Below are 19248 nucleotides of genomic sequence, written 5' to 3' on the forward strand. Positions count from 1 at the left end.
AGACTCTCGCCCTAACTCACCTTAACTCTACCCACTCATTCTCAAACTGCCTTGAGAAGCACAGATGGGTCTAAAAGCAGCTGAGATCTAAACAATTAAGTTTTCAATAATCAGGATGGCTCCTAAGCCAAAAAGAACCAGCTTATAGCCTCAGGCAAGTCTTCCAAAAGGATTGGTTTACAGTCTGCCTACTGGCAGACCTTCCGAAAGCTGTCCTTAAGCCACCAATCATCAGGAAAAAAATTCAGGACATAGAGTAAAATCTGTCTCTTGTTCCTGACTAAAAGTTAAGTATCTGGAGAGCAAGGCTCCTGACCCCACGGGCAAAAGAGTCATCTGTGGCCATTTAAGGTGTGCCAGGGAAGAGATAAAAGCCTGAAAACAAAATTGCCAAGTGATGGCACTCGCTGACTCCCGAAAGCTGTTGGGTCCCTGTTTTAAGTGAAAAAGGCCATGGGCAAACAAATGCCCTGCCAGGCCATCAGCAGCCTTGTTAAAGGTGCTGCCTAGAAAGACAACCAGTCAGCTGACTGCCCCCAGGCGTCAAGACGCATGGGTACATCAAGTTAAGACCTCCAGCAAACCTAGGCTTGGCTACAGACACAGCAGCAGGGAACCCAGAACTCAGCAGGAAAGAGATCAGTTTCTTTCCTTCTGTACACCAGAGCCATTGACTCAGTCCTGGGAGTTTTAGGACATCACTTCTCCTTTCTATTGTCGGGTACAGAGGACAGCTTTATTTACCTCACCAGATTTAATTGTACTTTCAGAGTTACTTAATGAGAAAGATTTCTAACTAAGATAAGAGCTCATTGTCTCACTTTAAAGTTACCGCCTGTGTTTCTCATGTGCATACAGACAGGGCCATGATCTTTGCCTTGTCCCTAATTCAAAAAAATAAGTTCTCATGCACTCTCGAGCTCCAGAGGACACCAGGATTCACTGCCTTGTCACCAATTCCAGAGGAATAAGGTATCACCCCTTCCTTTCCCAACTAGGACCACACAGGACCAGAGGCAAAAGGGACCATCAAAATATCCAGGCAGTAAGGATATAACAATCTTATCACTGCTCAGTACTCAGCAACTGATCACCTGTGTTTCCTAAATGCTAAACTAACAAAACAAACAGGTGCCTTAAATAAACTACCTTAAATAAGGCTTGTCTCAGATAAAAATTAAGCAGAGTACTAAAACATCACAGCCACCTTTTTAACATGTCTCCATCCAGATAGGCCAGATCTACCTCAGATAAGTGTCAACTCCAAAAATAAAATAATAATGAGTCTTTTCTCTAAGCTTTTATCTTAGTCACCAGTATCTTGTCAGACAGAAGGTTCCCAGCCACACCATGAAGGATGGACACAGCTGCAGGACTTCATCCCAGGACTTCAGGAGCCAGCTTCCCCATCTTCCCCACAAGAACCAATCAACGCCCACCATTCAGCCTGAAGCAGTCTTAGAGAGAAATGGCGCCTCATACCCATTCATCCACATTTTTTTCTTTTTTCTTTGTATAGAAAAACAAGTTAGGAATGATAGGAAGTCACAATATGCCCACACAGTTGGGCTTGCCTGGCAGACTGCCTAGTTATTTCTGGTTCAAAATAGCCATTTCCTCCGGGTCAAAACATCTCGAGTGACTCGTGTGGCCATGTAATCTACGCGCATGCATGGAGTAGCCACTTGCGGTCCTGTACCCATGCGCAGCCCTCTCTTTAAAAAGCCAGCGCCATTTTGCACAGGTCTCTCCTCTTCTCTTCTCTTCTCCTCTCTTCCTGTCCACATGTGTGTTTCCCACAGGCCTGTCACGGCTCTTCTATCTTATATTAATAGATAGCTCTTCTGTGGATGTGTCATGTCCGGGACGTGTTCCTTGCTGGGTAAGAGCGCCAAAATAACTAACAGCCAGTCCCACAGTCGCTCAGACCCAACCAAGAAAGCACACAAAGACTTACATTACTTATAAACTGTATGGCCATGGCAGGCTTCTTGTTATCTATTTCTTTTATCTTAAATTAACCCATTTCTATTAATCTATACTTTGCCACGTGGCTTGTGGCTTACCAGTACCTTACATCTTGTCATGTCAGCAGCTGGCCGTATCTCTTCCCCAGCCTTTCACTTCCCAGAATTCTCTTCTCTCTTGTCCCGCCTATACTTCCTGCCAAACAGTATTTTATTTATACAGAGCGATATCCACAGCAGCCCCTATCTTTTTTTGCACCAGAAACATGAGTCAAAATAAACTTTTCTTCTTTATAAAATGGGCTGCCTAGTATATTTCATTATAGTAATACAAAGTGTAATAATAATGAAAATTAAAATCTTGCATTGTCTTTTATTATGCATGATTTTTTAAAAAAAGATGTCACTTTACTAATATTTCACTTTTCTTTTGGTTTGGTTCAATAAAAGCTTCCTGTGCTATTTCTATCAATATTATCAAATTTTTGTGTATTATATTCAAATAAAGATTACAAAAATATTTATGTATATTTTATTTTATTAATTTTGTATTGTTACATAATTTTATGTACAAATCTTGAAATATAAATCTATGTCTGCATACATGTAGATGTAGTTTGACATAAACTGGGAATCTTATACTATTATGATTCCAAATGTTTGATAATTGTACCAACAGGAGTCATTAATTAGTCATTCTTATGAAGTTGAAATACTTAATTTAGAATTGTCTTTTGGACTTTTTATTCTCTTTTATTAATAATATACTAATGCTAGAATTTTATTTTTTAAAGATATCTGATAATATTTGTAAATATCTGTTGATTTTATTGATAGTATTTTCTATTAATGTCATGAAGGTGTAGTGGGCATTCATTGTATGAGACATGAAGTGGCAGGCACTACAGAAATCTGCCTTAAGGCCACATTTTCATACAGAAGATAACCACAGGATATAATCAAGTTTATATGAACTCTATTGATATATAGAACAAGGAATGCTAACCAAAGACCTAAAGAGAGTCAATATGCCAAAGCTTGTATGGGAGGTAGGCTTGAGAATAGATTTAAGCAAGAAAGTCAGTAGTAAGTGAATTAGAAGGGTCCTCTTCTTGGGAAGAGATGAGCACAATCATGTGCAGATTCCTAAGATAACAGATGGAGATGGAGTATTTTGCAAATTCAAAGGCCACTGGATTGGCTGGGACAGAAAAGGCACAGCAGGGAGACTACAGGCTGAGTCTGGTCCAAGGATCACACTGTTCATAATTTAAGTCATATTCAAAGAATTAAAGAAAATATGAACAACAAGAAGCCTACTGAGTTCACTTTTTCAATAGAGATACACTATGGAGTTAGTATGGCTTCAACAAAAAGGATTAACTTGGTAGAAACAACATGCACATATTCCCCCCCCCCATAATTAAACACAAAACAAATCTTAAAACAAGAAAATTAAAAAAAAAATCAGTTGCAAAGATGTTAACATTAATACATGATAAAGTTATTCGATGCTGATAGGGACAAATGTCCCAGTAAACAAATGCAATTGGTACAAGTTTTATGTCAGATGACAAATGGTTCAAAGGTTCACATGTAAAGCCATGAGCTTGTGGAAACTGCTAAGTGTATGTGGAGTGGCTGGTGAACTACAGGGGAGCTGTTTCAGTCTCACTGGAAAGAGGCCTTTCTTATGACCCCAAATTCAAAGCCACCAAAACAGCAACAAGTGTTTTTGTCTAGTAAAAATGACCTGACTGTAGTAAAATAACCACGGTAAGGAGACTGGAGAGATGGCTGGAAAAGCTCTTGCCATGCCTATAGAAGGACTAGAGCTTGCATCTATTTCATCTATATAAACAGTTGGTCGTGGCAATTCTCCCCTGTAGTCCAAGTTCAAAGTTCAGTGAGCTTATCTCAAACATCAAGTGGAAAGCAAGAGAGGACACCAAACTTCACATCATCCTCTAGCTGCCCCATACACACACACATACACCAAATATGTACACATGTAATCACTACATCAAACGCTGAAAACCAAATAGCAAACTGGGGAAAGCACACACCACAGCTTACCTTCCTCTTGTATGAAGGGTTCTTATTGGTTGGTATCAGAAAGAAACAACGTAGACACGGGAAAAGAGATTATGGGGGAACAGAAGAGCAAATGGTGCTGAAATAAATGAAAACACATTGATTTCACTCAAGACATTACAGTCACCAATTAAACCAAGAGTACCCACTTCAGCTGTTTCTAATAAAAATCACTGCAATATGGAGATGATTAGCATGAGCCTGAGCAAAGGTTATCGGAAATTCATCAAGTGTTTTATATTAAAACAACACCAATCAAAACTGAGATTGTATTTTTCAACATCAACTTGGCAGGAATCTGGGAACTTAAACACACATTTGTTAATTCCTTGGGGAGAAGATACTGTTGAAACTGTGAACTGCTACATCTTCTGGGAATAACAGTTCTAAATTATCTATCAAAATTTATAAAGTATATACACTTTGAACAATCAATTATATCTCTAGGAATGCACACACACCTATTTGAATATTTGCTCACATATGAGAAAATGCTATGTATATAAGGTTATTCATTATAATATAGATCCTAGTAATAAGTTTAGAAACAAATTTAATTACCCTTGAATCTCTGTGTTATATTTACATAGTAAAATATGGTGCTTTATGTGCTGATCTGGGAAGATCTTCAAGATAAAATTTTAACTACCCCCCCCTCACAAATGCAAAGATATTTGCACAACATCATTGGTACAAAAGTGGGAAATACTAATTAGTCTTTACTGCCATTTACTTATAAACTTCTCTAGTGATTCAGAGTAAAACTGTCACCCTGCACAAGAGCTGAGAAAAAATGGTCAGATGTAGGCAAGACAAAGTAGCAGACAGACAACATAAAGTCTGAGATCTAATGTAAACATATTGCTTTGTTATGGAGTTTTTTTTCTAAATAAGTGAACTATAGCACATGGAGATGGGAAACTCTGAGAGGTGGTAGACATGTGAATCAGGTTCACTGTAGCAGCCAGTTTTTCTTTAAAAACATTCATAATGTTATATCATATGACACAAATTTATACAATAAGATATTTTCTTAGTACTGTTCCATTGCCATGAAGAGACACAATGACCATGACAACTCTTATAAAAGAAGGCATTTAATTCAGGCTCGAATACAGTTCAGAGGTTTAGTCTATCATTATCATCATGGTGGGAAGCATGGCAGCAGGAAGGCAGACATGGTACCGGAGAAGTAGCTGAGAGTTCTACATCTGGATCCACAGGAAGAGAGAGAGAGAGAGAGAGAGAGAGAGAGAGAGAGAGAGAGAGAGAGAGAGAGAGAGAGAGAGAGAGAGACTCTGGGTGTGGAGTGGGTTTTTGGAAACCTCAAAGCCCACCCCCAGTGACATGCCTACACCAAGGCTATACCTCCTAATCCTTTCAAATAGTGCCACTCCCTGTTGATGAAGTATTCAAATCTGAGCCTATGGGGGCCTTATTCACACCACCACAGACTTGTCTTACAAAAATCTTTCTAGAAAGATGTACAAGATTCTAATAGGGCAATACCTGCTTCTGTGCATGGGGGACCAGACACTTGAAAAACAGGGTGGAAGAAGATTGTACAATGTGTGTATAGGGTTTAATGTACTTTACTCTTTGAAACCTGTATCTGTTTTCCTAGTAGGTGACCTGGTACAAGCCCCTTTAAATACAATCATGCTCAATAGTGAGCCCTTCTCTCAATGGTCAGATAGTCTACAATACCCAATAATCCATGCATTGGATACTTGGAAGTATAGAAACAGAAAATGCAAACCTACACAGGATAGATAAAATGCTTTAGGTCTGACAGAAGCCAGGACAGAGTTCCAGCTGGTAAATAGGAAAGAGATCAACAAAGGGTCAACACCCGAGTAAAGGTAGGATGTCCAAGGATGCATTTGATACCAAGACCATTTGGGTAGAAACCAGAGTGAAAACAGAAACCAAAGAACTAAGAGAGGGAAGAACAGATTGTTCACTCTGGTTTAAATAAACAGTATTAGAAAAGTGACATTGCTGGGCTTAGATTACAAGGCACTGAATCAAAGGCTAAAACATCGTTTTTAGTTCATAAAAGTAGGAGTGTGTTGGAAGATCATAGGAACTAGAATTATAACATAAAAATAATCTCTTTAATTATAAATCTAACATTAGTATTAGCATTTGCAGGTAGGCACTATACCACTCCTTAGTATGTGCCTGAAAGAATTTCAGTCATCATACCACAGAGACACTTGTATATACATGTTTACTGCAGTCCTATTAACAATAGCCAAGAAATGGAGCCAGTCTACATGGATATATGGATGGTGGATGTGTAAGAAAAGATGATATATATGTATATCATATATCTACATGTTTATGTGCACACATTTTTATATACATTAATATGCATTTGAGCCATAATGAATGCAATTGCATTACTTTAAAGTTAATGGATAGAGCTAGAGATTATTATGTTAAGTGAAATAAATCATACTCAGAAAGATAAATATCGCCTGCTTTATCTCATAGGCATAATATAAAATAAACACACTCACACACACACACACACAAATACAAACATATGAAGAAAATATAAGGGAATGTCTAAAGGTAGAACAGGAGAAAGGGCTACGATAGGGTAAAGGAAAAAGGAAAGCAATAGGAGAAAAAGGAAAAGGAAATACAGTATACTTTAACTCATGTAGAATCAAAATTTAACTATGTATATATGACATAGAAGTTCAAGTGGGACTATTTTGATGGAGCAAGGAAATCAGCTAGATATATAAGAAGGTAATATGTGAATATGAGCAAAGGAAAAATATAAATACATGAAAATAAAATAATGGAATTTACTGTTACACATACTAACTAAAAACTTAAGTATCAGAAAATGTTATGAAGTAAAGCTGCAGGAGTAGATTGGTGGTAATAAGCTGCAAGACCCTGGCTTCAATTTCTACCTCTTGCCCCCTCTTCACACAGAAGTCAAGGGAACTGGCGAGCAGTATCATCTGGGGTATGAGTAAGCAGGACTTTGAAAATCTGCTTTCTAAATGAATGAATAAATGAAACCAGGCATGTAGAAGTGGAAAGGATTGGGGGCACTTGGGGAGGGGGAGGGCAATGTGAAAACCTGGTAAAGTAGAAATTCCCCAGACTCTACCAGGGTGACCATAGTGAAGATGCTTAGTAATGGGGCATAAGGAGCCTGACTGGCCATCTTCTGTAACCAGGCAAGACTTCCAATACTGGGACTGAGACATCAACCCAGCCACAGAACCTTTAATCTATAATTTGTACTGTCTCTTAGGGAATGGTAGAACAGAATTTATGGGAGTGGCCCACAACTGGTCCAACTTGAGGCCCACGCCACAAGAGGGAGCCCATGCCTGACACCATCTAGATGGCCAGGAAGCAGAGGCAGGACAGTTCAGAGTCCCAGGATAGAACCAAACATGACTGTCCTTCCCTTCCCCCCCCAAAGCCAATGAAATGATTCCTAAGGATATTCTGCTATACTCATAGATCGGTGACTAGCCCCATCATCATCAGAAAGGCTTCATCCAGCAATCAGTGAAAGCAGATGTAGAGACGCACAGCCAAATGTTAGTCAGAGCTTAAGGAACCCCACTGAAGAGGACGACAGGAAGGACTGTAGGAGTTGGAGGGGTCAAGGACACCACAAGAAGACAGCCCACAGAATCAACTAATCAGGGCTTGTAGGGGCTCACAGAGACTGAACCAATAATCACAGAGCCTGACTGGTCTGAGTTAGGTCCTCTGCATGTGTGTTCTGGTCGTGACATAGCTTGGTGTTCTTGTGGGACTCCTAAAAGTGGAAGTGGGGGTATCTCTGATTCTTTGGCCTGCTCTTGGGACACTTTTCCTCCTACTAGGTTGCCTTGTCCAGGACTGATATGAGGGGTTTGTACCTAGTCTTATGGTAACTTGCAAGGCCATGCTTGGTTGATATCTCAGGAGGCAGGCTCTGTTCTGAAGGGAAAAAGAGGAGAGGTGGATGTGAGAGAGAGGGGAGGTGGGGGATGAACTAGGAGGAGGGCAGGGAGGAGAAACTGTAGTCAAGATGAAATGTATGAGAGAAAATAAATATGATGATGATGATGATGATGATGATGATGATGATGATGACGATGATGATGATGATGATGATGATGACGATGATGATGATGATGATGATGATGATGATGATGACAATGATGATGAAAGAGATAGAAAGGATGGACTGTGTTTTCCCCTCCTAAAGATTCAAAAGTAGCAATACTGCATTGCATGTAAGACTTTTGCTGCATCCCCAAACTTACCCTGCCACTTGTCAAGGCTGGATTCACTTCCTTTTCTAGAACGTCACTTCTTCCCTGATGCTCTTAGTTAGACAAAAGGCAGAATGAAGGCTGTTACAGAGGGATGGGAAAGGGAAAGTTATAGTATTCTTGTTAAATAGGCTGCTGGAAAAATTGTGAGAGCTACTATTCACTGGAAATGTCTTGAATCACAGGGACAATGTTGCAGCATGTTACAGAATGATGGGCGTTGTAGGAGATTGATGGTGGATTCTCAGTTATTCTAGATGTGGGTTGGAGTAGTTATTTGTATTTGTATGCAAAAAATTCAAGTACAGAATACATCAGGAAATTCAGGAAAAGAGTGGAGGTGATAAAGGGAGGTGTTTATTTCTTAGTCACATACCATGTAACCCTAGGCATGGTTAAGATGCTGGTATTCAAGGAAAGATAGCAAAAAGACGCATAAACCATCCACTTGGACTTCATCCTGCCTCAGAGTTGATAGAGAATTACATGTCCACATGGTTGGGCTTGCCCGGCGGACCGCCTAACTATTTCCGGTTCAGAATAGCCATCTCCGGGTCAGACATCTCGCAGGACCAGGACTCTGTGGCTTTACGTGGTTGCGTAAAGCGCTCAGCCATGTAATCTACGTGCATGTGTGGAGTACCCACAGGAGTTCCTGTACGCATGCTTGGCCCAACCTTTAAAAAGCTGGTGCCATCTTGCATGAGCCCCCCTTATCTCCTCACCCACATGTGTTTCATACAGGCCTGTCACCTCTATCCTCTTAAATAAAACTCTTCTGTGGTCTTGTCATGTTCGGGACGTGTTCCTAGTGCCACTTAAAAACTAACAAGAGTATGGACCCAGACTGGCAGTCCCTCTATACAAATGATCTAGGACCCTTCCTCTACCCTCAGACATCTTTCTATTGGTAGCACCACACATAACCTGGTCCGCCACAGACTCATACAAACTGTTCCTCCACCTCCATTCAAGGATCCTACTCCAGCTGGACATTTACATGATGCCAGGCTTGACCTGAACATGTTAAGGCAAATTTCCCAAACCAACTACCCCTGTCTCCTTCCTAGCTTTGGTAGTCTACTCCAGCTGACTTGCCACAGGTGGCCTGGCCCAGCCAGGACCCAATAAGGCAGCTCCATGACTCTCAACCACATCTCCTCCCTCTAGGCTACCCCAAGAAGCCCATTCTGCACTCACTTCTAGGTTCTAACCTGTGGGCTGAAAACACATAGCAAAAGACAAAATCAACAACATATCTACAGATGATCAGGTCTCATTGGAAAGTCACAAACAACAAGATAAGCCAGTACCATTTGCCTCCCCACAAAAGCACTGATCCCAGAGTGATAGTCTCCAAAGACAATTACCTAAATGAAATTCAAGACACAAAACCCAAAAGAATGCCGGGCGGTGGTGGTGCACACCTTTAATCCCAGGCAGAGGCAGGTGGATCTCTGTGAGTTCGAGGCCAGCCTGGGCTACAGAGTGAGATCCAGGAAAGGCACAAAGTTACACAGAGAAACCTTGTCTTGAAAAACAAACAACCAAACAAAAAACTGAAAAGAACAATTATAAACATGCTTAAGTCATCAAAAAGATTCAAAGAAGAGATGAACAAACATACAACTGAACTGAGAGGAAAAGAATCAACTAATGGATTTGGGGAGAGGGTAGATACAGGATCTAGAAGAGGTGGACCCTGTGTTGATGTCACCATACTTTATTGGATAATTCCAAACCCTTGGTCACACAGACAGTGGTAGTTGAACTTTGTGGGACAGAAGATAAGACAAGGAGCTATGAGAATGAGAAGGAGATTTGTGAGGAGAAAGGGGATAGCAGGGGTGAGAGTTAAGCAGAAGAAGGGTAAAAACACAACCAGAATCATTATATACATGAGTGCAATTGTCAAAGACCAAGTTTATTAATAACAATAAGCAAAAAGAAGGTATAAGGAGGAAAGAAAGCAAAGGAGGGGGGATGGGGTGATAAAGAGGGAGGCCCTTAACAGAAGGGAGGAAAAAGGAATTATAGAATTAAAGTGGAGAAGGAAAGATGAAGAAAAAGAAAATAGTTTCTTGCTTAGTGCTTAGCACTCAATTCTCAGCATCATGACTAGTCTGCAAAGACTGCTTTTTGCTACAAAAAAAGAGGTTTCTTTGACCAAGGCTGAAGAAAGCACTAGTCTGTGGGAAACGCAAGTATTTAGGAGGTAGCATAACAACATGCTCACTTAGCAAAACCGAAGCAAAAGGTTCACCCTAGAGACTAGGACCTTCTCAGTCACAGGTGTTTGACCAAATTGCCCCTTCCAGACTGAAGGAACATTACTGAAGAGGCGGGTGGCAAGAATGTAAGTGTTGACAGCTAAGAGGACCATGAAATGCTGTGTTTTAGGAATGAAATAGCAGTTGTACTCATGAACTGCTTAGCATCTGCAGCTGCCTGCAGAGGGCCTGCATAAGACTGGGCCTATTAATATTCATAATGAATGGGGGAGGGGCTTATGGGCCCAGCCCCTTCCCAGGGAGCTATTGTCACTGATGGCTTCCTGGGGAGAGAGTTATTGTCTGCCTTGAAGTAGGCACTGGTGGTTGCTATGTCTCAGTGGATAGCTCCATACCCATGCCCCCTCAGGGAAGTTCCTGGTTAAAGCTAGTAGGTCACAAAATACAAACAAAATACAATGCCATGGAGGAGGACTTGTTGGGTGGAGGAGGGTTGTTGTTAGAGGTAGGAGGGACATATGTCATATATACATGTATGAAACTGTCAAAGAATAAATGAATTTAAAACCAAGAAAAAGGAAAAGCTAAAAAGAAAAAACGATGCTGATTTTTTGTTGTTATTGTTGTTCTTGGAAGGATAATATGCATTACTCTGATAAAGAAATTGCCGTATGTTTTAATTTATAGAGGAATTAACTGTATCATTGGTCTTATTGTGTCAACCTTATGAAAGCATTCCCTTGGGCTGAAATCAATATGCAATGAAAACAGTTTATGACAAGGAAGTGTAATTATCAGGAGACTATAGACTGTAGGAGGAGTCTCGGATCAAATGGTTTACACTTCCTGTTTGATTCAGTTGATACTGTCTGCAGTTGGGAGGCAGAGGCCCTCAATTTTTTGCAGTCATTGTCAGATCCTGTTTCTATGGATATTTTAATCGGCTGCCATTGTGAGTAGTCAATGATGCCATGGGAACAGCATTCTAATAATGTCATTTCTTCTCAGAAGGAGCAATTTCCTTTGTTCCTGCACTGTGACAGACTCACTGACAACTTAAAAATTCCCTCATATATGTCTACATGTGAATGCCATGGTACAGGTCCTCTGTTGCAGAGCTAGTGTAAATAGGAGCATTATATTCCTAAACCATAATCTTCTAGTTAATAGAACAAAGAGGAAGTAAAGTAAGTTAATAGCCAACATGAGGTGCACAGATTGCCTTCGTCTAAACTTAGTCATTAAAATCACATTTAATGTTTCAATGTGTCTTACTTTTACTATTAAACAATTACATGTCTTAGCTGAGAAGAGAACCCACCTTCCCCTAACACTCTGTACATTCATTGTTCTACCTGTCATTTTACTCTGCTCCACAGTGTCAATTCTATACTGTTGAGAATCATTGTTGCTGTCAGACACAGCCCACAACTTGCAGCAGGCTGGAAGGGGTTACCAGCAGATGGAATGAATATTTCAGTAATAAAACACATCTTATCATGATATATTTGTTGTGTAACATTGTCTACATGTTGCTGCCTAAGCAAATGTTATTGTTCAATTGGGAGCAAATATTTTGAAGTGCTTCACAAATTATTATATGTGTACATATAAACATGGTTGATATGCAAACTGGATCAGCCTTTGGAAAGCTAAGAGCTGGTTCTGGGATAGTAGAAGAATTCCTGGGGGGATTTAGAGCAAATTTCTTGCAGATGCTCAAGTATGAAAATGTTCACAGTAGAGGTAAAAGAAGGGGAGCAGGAGGATTAGATACAGTGGTCACCCAGGCAAGGGAAGTCTTCTCTCTTTCTCCAGGTCTCCTTGTAATGCAATAGTACTGGCAGAGGCCAGGACATGTATATTAGAAAATTATTAGAACATTCTATGCCAAAATACTGTTTTAACCCAGGGGCACGTTTCTTGGGGAAGTTTTGGGGTATGGGGGGTAGAGAAGGTTAATGGAAATGATGGTTATTATAAAGCCCTTTGAAGCCATTTCATGGTATGGTGATTACTTCATTGACTGGTACTCTCCTGATTCATAAAGACACCTCATAGTTTCATTTGATCTGTTTGTGTGTTGTTGTTGTTGTTGTTGTTTTTTGGTATATCTCAAGCAAGTTGTATATTATTTTTTTCTTTATATATAAAATGCAAATGAAATGTTATACAAACAAATGTGTCATTAACAGAACATTTTAGATTTCACTCACTGGATTCATTGTGGTTCCTGGATTCAGAATAATTTATGGTGACTTTGGTGCTTGCTGATTCCACCAATTTCAATGTGAAAAAACTCTGAGGCATAGAATCCCTTTGGGCAATCTGTTAGTGCTGTGGTTTCTTCCACTATTTTAAGTATTTGTGTGGGAGACTGGGTCCCAGAGGTGAATGTGCTACCGGCCCAGAGTGAGCTGTTCCACTGTGGACAGGGATGAAAACAAACAGGCCGAGTGTAAGACTCAGACAGCACAGGCTAAGTTACAAATCAATAAGTGTATTCTCAACCAAGTGCTATAGCTATTACTCAGAGGAAATGGATCTTAACAAACATCCATTCTATTTGTTCCCAGACTTATTTTGTTGAGTCTGTCCTTTTGGAGTTTTGCACATCTTGGAGTTTTACTCTAAAAACATTTTTTTTTTTTTTTTTTTGGTTTTTGTCAGAAGACAAAGCTGAATGGTTTTCTTCGACAGAACAGTGTACGTGCACTGGAAATTTCCATGGTGCCAGGGTAGAAATAAGGTACAATGTCTCCCCAGCTTCTGTCATTGCCCCATGCCCTCACATGCCTTTGGATTTCTTCTATATCCAAATGTTATAAAAGTACTAGAGTCAAGCTAAAAGATCATCCTTAATCCCTATCTGAGAGAGGGACAAATCCAAATAGCCAAGACCAGCAAGCAGTCCACCCCCAACTGCTGCCCAGAATTGGAACCATGGTATCTCAAGATACTAATTCATCAAAGTAGCATTGGCCTTGACATCTGAGCCTCCCTGGGCAGTAGTCTTGGGCGGATAAAAAGGCTAATCATGCCTCACTTTGAGAAAGAAAAATGGGAGCTGTGTGTAGTCCTGGTCCATACATCATCACCATTTTCAGGACAAGTGAAATGTCAAGGCTGAAATACCCTCCGGCTATCTATAAAAGAATGTAAGCCATGTACACAGCCATGACAGAGTTCTGAAATATTACTCAATTGGTTCTCCCCATCAGGAAAAAATATTTTCTGTCCCACATTTATCAAAAAAGGTACTGAATTAAAAGCAGAAGTATGACAACAGAATGGTATCCTGTCCAATTTAATGAATGTGCAACAGTCCAGTCTAGCTAAAAAAAAAAAAAAAATGTATCATATTGAAACTGGAAGGCAGCATGATACTTGATATTTCCACTTTTTTACATTTAATGCTTGTATTATGTAACGCTGAGACACTGTATTTTGTTAATAATTCTACAAATGAAACTTCTTTCCACAGAAGAGAAAACTATTTTAATAAACTAAAAGATATTTTATTCTAATTCAAAAACCTCACGAACTATTAAAAGGTCAGTCAGTAGTCAGATGCAATACGTGGAATTATAGAGAGAAATAACTTTTTAAAAAGTGGTTGAAATATAAATGTTAGTCATTAGCATTTAAACAGGTAATAGAATTATACCTTACTGTCACATGGGAGCCATGTTTAATATTATTACATTGAAATTTTAAGAATATGGGGCTGGGGACAAGATGGCTCAGAAGTTAAGAGCGCTGGCCACTCTTCAGAGGACCCAGGTTCAATTCCCAGCACCCACATGATGGCTAAGAATCATTTGTAACTCCAGTCCCAGGGTATCTGCCATTTTCTGTTCTCTCCATACTTGGTACTCACAGACGCATGCAGGCACAACACCCATACACATAAAAAACAAATATGTAAAAAAGAGTATGTATGTTTATTGTTGAATAATGACAAAATTCTATAAATTTAAATTATTTGAACCAACATTTAATTCATTTCAGATACTTCTATCAGTATTTAGAGTACAATGAAAACTAAATACTTACTGACTTCAATGAATGTCTAACTCATTAAAAGTAGTATATGTTTTTTTGATGTAGTCTTTCTTTCCTCCCTCCCTCCCTCTCTCCTTCCCTCTCTCTCTCCCTTCCTTCCTTTCTGTTTCTTTCTTTTCCTTCCTCCCTCCCTCCCTCCCTCTCTCTCTCTCTCTCTCTCTCTCTCTCTTTCTTTCTTTCTTCCTTGCTTCCTTTTCCTTCCTTCCTTCCTTCCTTCCTTCCTTCCTTCCTTCCTTCCTTCCTTCCTTCCTCCCTCCCTCCCTCCCTCCCTCCCTCTCTCTCTCTCTCTCTTTCTTTCTTTCTCTCTTTTTTTCTTTCTTTCTTTCTATCTCCTTCTTTCCTCCACTCTCTTATGAACAGGATCTCATGCAGCCTAGGCTGGCTTCAAACTTTCTGTGCAGCTGAAGATAACCTTGAGCTCCTGATCTTCCTGCCTCTACTTCCCTACATTGGGATTAGAGGCATGCACCATGAAATCCAATGTATGTGGTGCTGGGAATCAAACCCAAGGCTTTTGGTATCACAAGCAAGCAATCTACCAATAGAGTTATTTCTCCAGTCCATAAATACTACTTTCTAAAAAGAAAAAAAAATAAAGGTTATTTCATAGTTTCAAAAAGTTATCTAAAAATTTTAAAGCTTAGCACTAAACAAAGTTGAAGACTTTGGGCCATCCCTGAAGGATTTTTCTCTATATTTTTATGGATTTAAAAGTAAGAGAAAGCAAAGAGCCTCTATCTTTATACTCAATAGGGAACCAAGGAAATTAACAGCTTAGCAATGTTGTTTATTCTCTCTCTGTCATTGACTTGATGCTAAAACCCAAAATCTATTTACCTTACAACTTATCACTTCAGCCTTCACAGACACAAGAGGGCTCATTTATTAAGCTAAGTTTTTAATGCCAGGAATGGTAGAAGAGGAGGAAAATGATGGTGTTACACTCTTCCTTCTTTTCTTCATTCTAACACCCATAATTCCTTCCCTTAAGGATTCAGAGCTAGTATCCAGAAACTTAACTTAGAAAATCATATGAATAATACTGTTAAACAAGGACAGTTCTTATCAAGTCACAACTTTTGAAAACAGTCAACAAGCAGTATATCATCTCCCAAGAACAATTATAGATTTAGAGTTTAGAAACTATCGTGTAAATTATAGTATCCTCCAATTTACACAGGCTCATCTACCTCTTCTATATTTCCATGGAACTTTCTTATTCCTGAGCTAAGGGATTTTACAACTGGACTAATAACATTCTCCACAAGAACTACAACCAACAAAACCTCCAATGCTAGGTATGAGAAACTTCTTTCAATTGGTTGGTCAGGGTAGTTCATGTGACTTCCAAAACAGTCTAGACTATCGATGACGATGATTCAAGCTGGCTACGACCTGAAAGCCTTCCTGCAGTTTAATGTTCATGGCTCTAGAAAATAGCTTGTAAGCTGCTAAGCAAGGGAGAGAAGCAGTTAAACAGCCCTGACCAGTTGTAAAACCTATAGTCCAGAACAATTACCTGCAGGCAAGATGTGCATAAAGCAGTAATAATGTCACTCACATGCTGGTGGCAACCAGCAGCTTTCTTAACTGAAGTTAAGGCCCACTCAACAGGAATGAAATCATGCCTGGTACTGGAAACCTAGCCAGTTCCCCAGGGCTGGTGAGGTTGTGGACATTAGAAAAGAACCTACTAACAACACTTAGCTAGATCAGTGTAACTCCTTACTATATTCTTAATCTTATCCTTATACCCACAGATAACTGTAGCTACTACCCCTTATCAAAGAAGCCTCTCTATACATCAAATAGAGACCATCACAGAAAACCACAACTGGATGCAATGCAGAGATCTATATCACAGCTCCTGTATCTATGGCTCAGGGAACATCATGGATAGGGGGTGGAAAGATTCTAAGACCTAGAATACGAGAAAGTCTTTTGTAAAACAGTTTCTCCAAAAATAGCAGCACAAACAAGACCAGAACAGTGGCAATATCAATAGACATGCTACTGTGGAAGAGGAAATTTCTGAGGTGCTCTACCCCTTACTGGGAACAGGAGTATTAGTCTCTCCCAGGCATGAACTCCCTTATTGGTTGACCAGTCCTGAGTGGTCAGCTCTGAAGTTATATATGCAAAAACAACAACAACACAAACAGACCCAGCAGGTTCTGTTTTCTTCATATATATTTCTTCATACTCATATGTACATATGTGCATATGTAACAATAATCAAAGAAAAAGAGGCTACCAACTTGAGTGTGTGGGTGGGCATAGGAGAAGCTGGAGGGAGGGTGTCAGGGAGACTGGAAGAAGAGGAGGAGACAAAGTGATGTAATTTTATTTCAATGAAAAACATTAGAAAAGAGACGGTTCTTGAAGGTTTCCTTTATCAGCTGTGTCTGTCCTTAGTATAAGAGCTGTGGTTATGGTTGCAAATATTAACTCTGCTACTAAAACAATAACATCAATTAATCTCCTGGGAGGCACCCCAGAGATAATGTTATCCATTGTAGACCTGTCTAGGGTATACTGAGATGGATGAAATGCAGATTCATCTCAGAACTGGTGGACCCCTTGTGATGCTTCTCCAATAGACCTTTTCTTGACATCCAACTCTTACTTGTAAAGTGTCCTGATCATGAGCCCAGCAAAACTTAAGGTGCAAGGTCCACTCTAGTAGCTCCCTCTTAAGGATAGCCAGTGGGTTTGAACTAGCGAATTGGACAAATATTATTAAAGAGCATTCCAAAGTATAAAAGATTTAGGTACCACAGAAACTAAATGCTCCCATACTGAAATAGTGTCTCACTCTGCTGTAGTTAATAATTATTTATTGTGTTTGATTAGATTGAGGGCATTTGTTTTTGTAAAGTCTAGCAAGTTAACAGTACAAAATGGGTCATTCAGTTCTGTTTTACAGTTGCCAATTTCAAGGCACTTTCATTAGTTAATAATTGAAAATTTCTTTACTTTTCATAGGATCTTATTTCTCACCACTGCCTCGACTGCCTCGACCAGCAAGGAAGACCAGGCTCTTCTTTCAGCAGTTTATTCAGGAAATCTTGAACAATCTTCTGACCCTGGGGAAACCCGCTCACAGCCTTAAGTAATCACTGGGTAGCCAACCCTGATATGCCACGTGGGCACTACCAAATAGGTCCAGGTGTGCGGAAGCAAGCCAGAATCTTCACCTTAGCCAAATATGGAGTTGTTTATCACAGAGCACTCACTGTCTGGAAGGCGGAAGGCGGGAGCAGGCACCATCTTTGAGTCGTGGCTGTAAGCAGCTCTCTACACACCACCACTGATTAAGTAAAACTATCTAATAGCAAGACACCTTTAGAATTCCTGTGTCAAAGTTTCTGTACATTAAAACACAAGTCTTGGGGCGGGGGGTCTAGCCAGCAGCGGTCCTCAAGGCCCTGGCTGGTAGGAAAACAGCCATGGCCTGTCCGGTGCCTTGTGGTGTGGAACGTGTGGGCCGTGTTATGATAAGGAAACACAAGGTGGAGAAATGGGAGAGAGAGAGAAGCAGAATGGTTGATGCGCCCTGGAAAGATGCAGAAAGGAAGAAATGAAGATGGTGAGGAGTGGGCAGATGTTGGAGGTCTGCTTGCCACCTGTGGTCACAGGACTCCCATGATTCAAGCTGGCTACAACCTGAAAGATGTGTAGGCTGGGCTGCCGCCAAGGGCCATGTCTGGGTCTCTGGTCCTAGAGTAGCTAGGGCCTGTGCTGATGTCCATAGCTCCTGTTACCATGATGCAATGCAGATTCCAGTGGGTTGGGCCACCTCCTGGGGCCCTATTTGGGACCACAAGCCATACTACCTCTGGGGAGCTAACTTTCTGGGGATCTGGGTGGCCTTTGCCGCCCCCTGGAGCCCTGGGGACAACCAGGCCTAGGCTGCTGCCAAGAACCATGTCTGGGTCCATGGTCCTACCACAGCAGAGGTCTATGTTGATATCCATGTCCACATAGTACCATCAAAGTACACATGAAGCCTGGGGTTGCAATTTGTGGTCTTGTTGGTGTCCGCAGGCCAGGCTACTTCCAGAGCCATCCTGATCTGAGTTGCCAGGGTTACCACCTGGAGCTAGGATGTTGATCAGGCTGAGCTACTGCCTAGGACCATATTTGGGTCTGTGGCCCAGCTGTAGCTGGGGTCTTGTTGAAGTCTGTGGTCCTGGTTGCCACTAGGGCCCATACAGAGGCCGGGAATCTGGGCCAGACCCTGTGACTTGGCTGGAGTCTGGGAGCCACACCACAGCAGGGGCCATACACACATGGGTGGCCTGTGCTGCCACCCAGGGCCATGGTGTCAATCAGGTCAGACTGCTTCAGAGGACCATGTCTGGTCCAGCTGCAGCTGGGGTCTGTGTTGGGGTCTGTGGCCTGTGTCACCTCAGGAGGCCTTAGGAACCATGAGAGATGAAATCAAAGGACTATACTGAGCCAGCCCTGCCCTTCACTGCCTTGGGAAAGCTAGCCTTATCTCTTGCTGGACACTACAGCAGGAGAGCTGGCCCCTGCACTCAGGAGAGACAGGCCCTACTCCTTACCAGGGTGAGGGTGAACCCA

This window comes from Onychomys torridus, chromosome 13, assembly GCF_903995425.1.
Source record: "Onychomys torridus chromosome 13, mOncTor1.1, whole genome shotgun sequence".
Taxonomy (NCBI): Eukaryota; Metazoa; Chordata; class Mammalia; order Rodentia; family Cricetidae; genus Onychomys; species Onychomys torridus.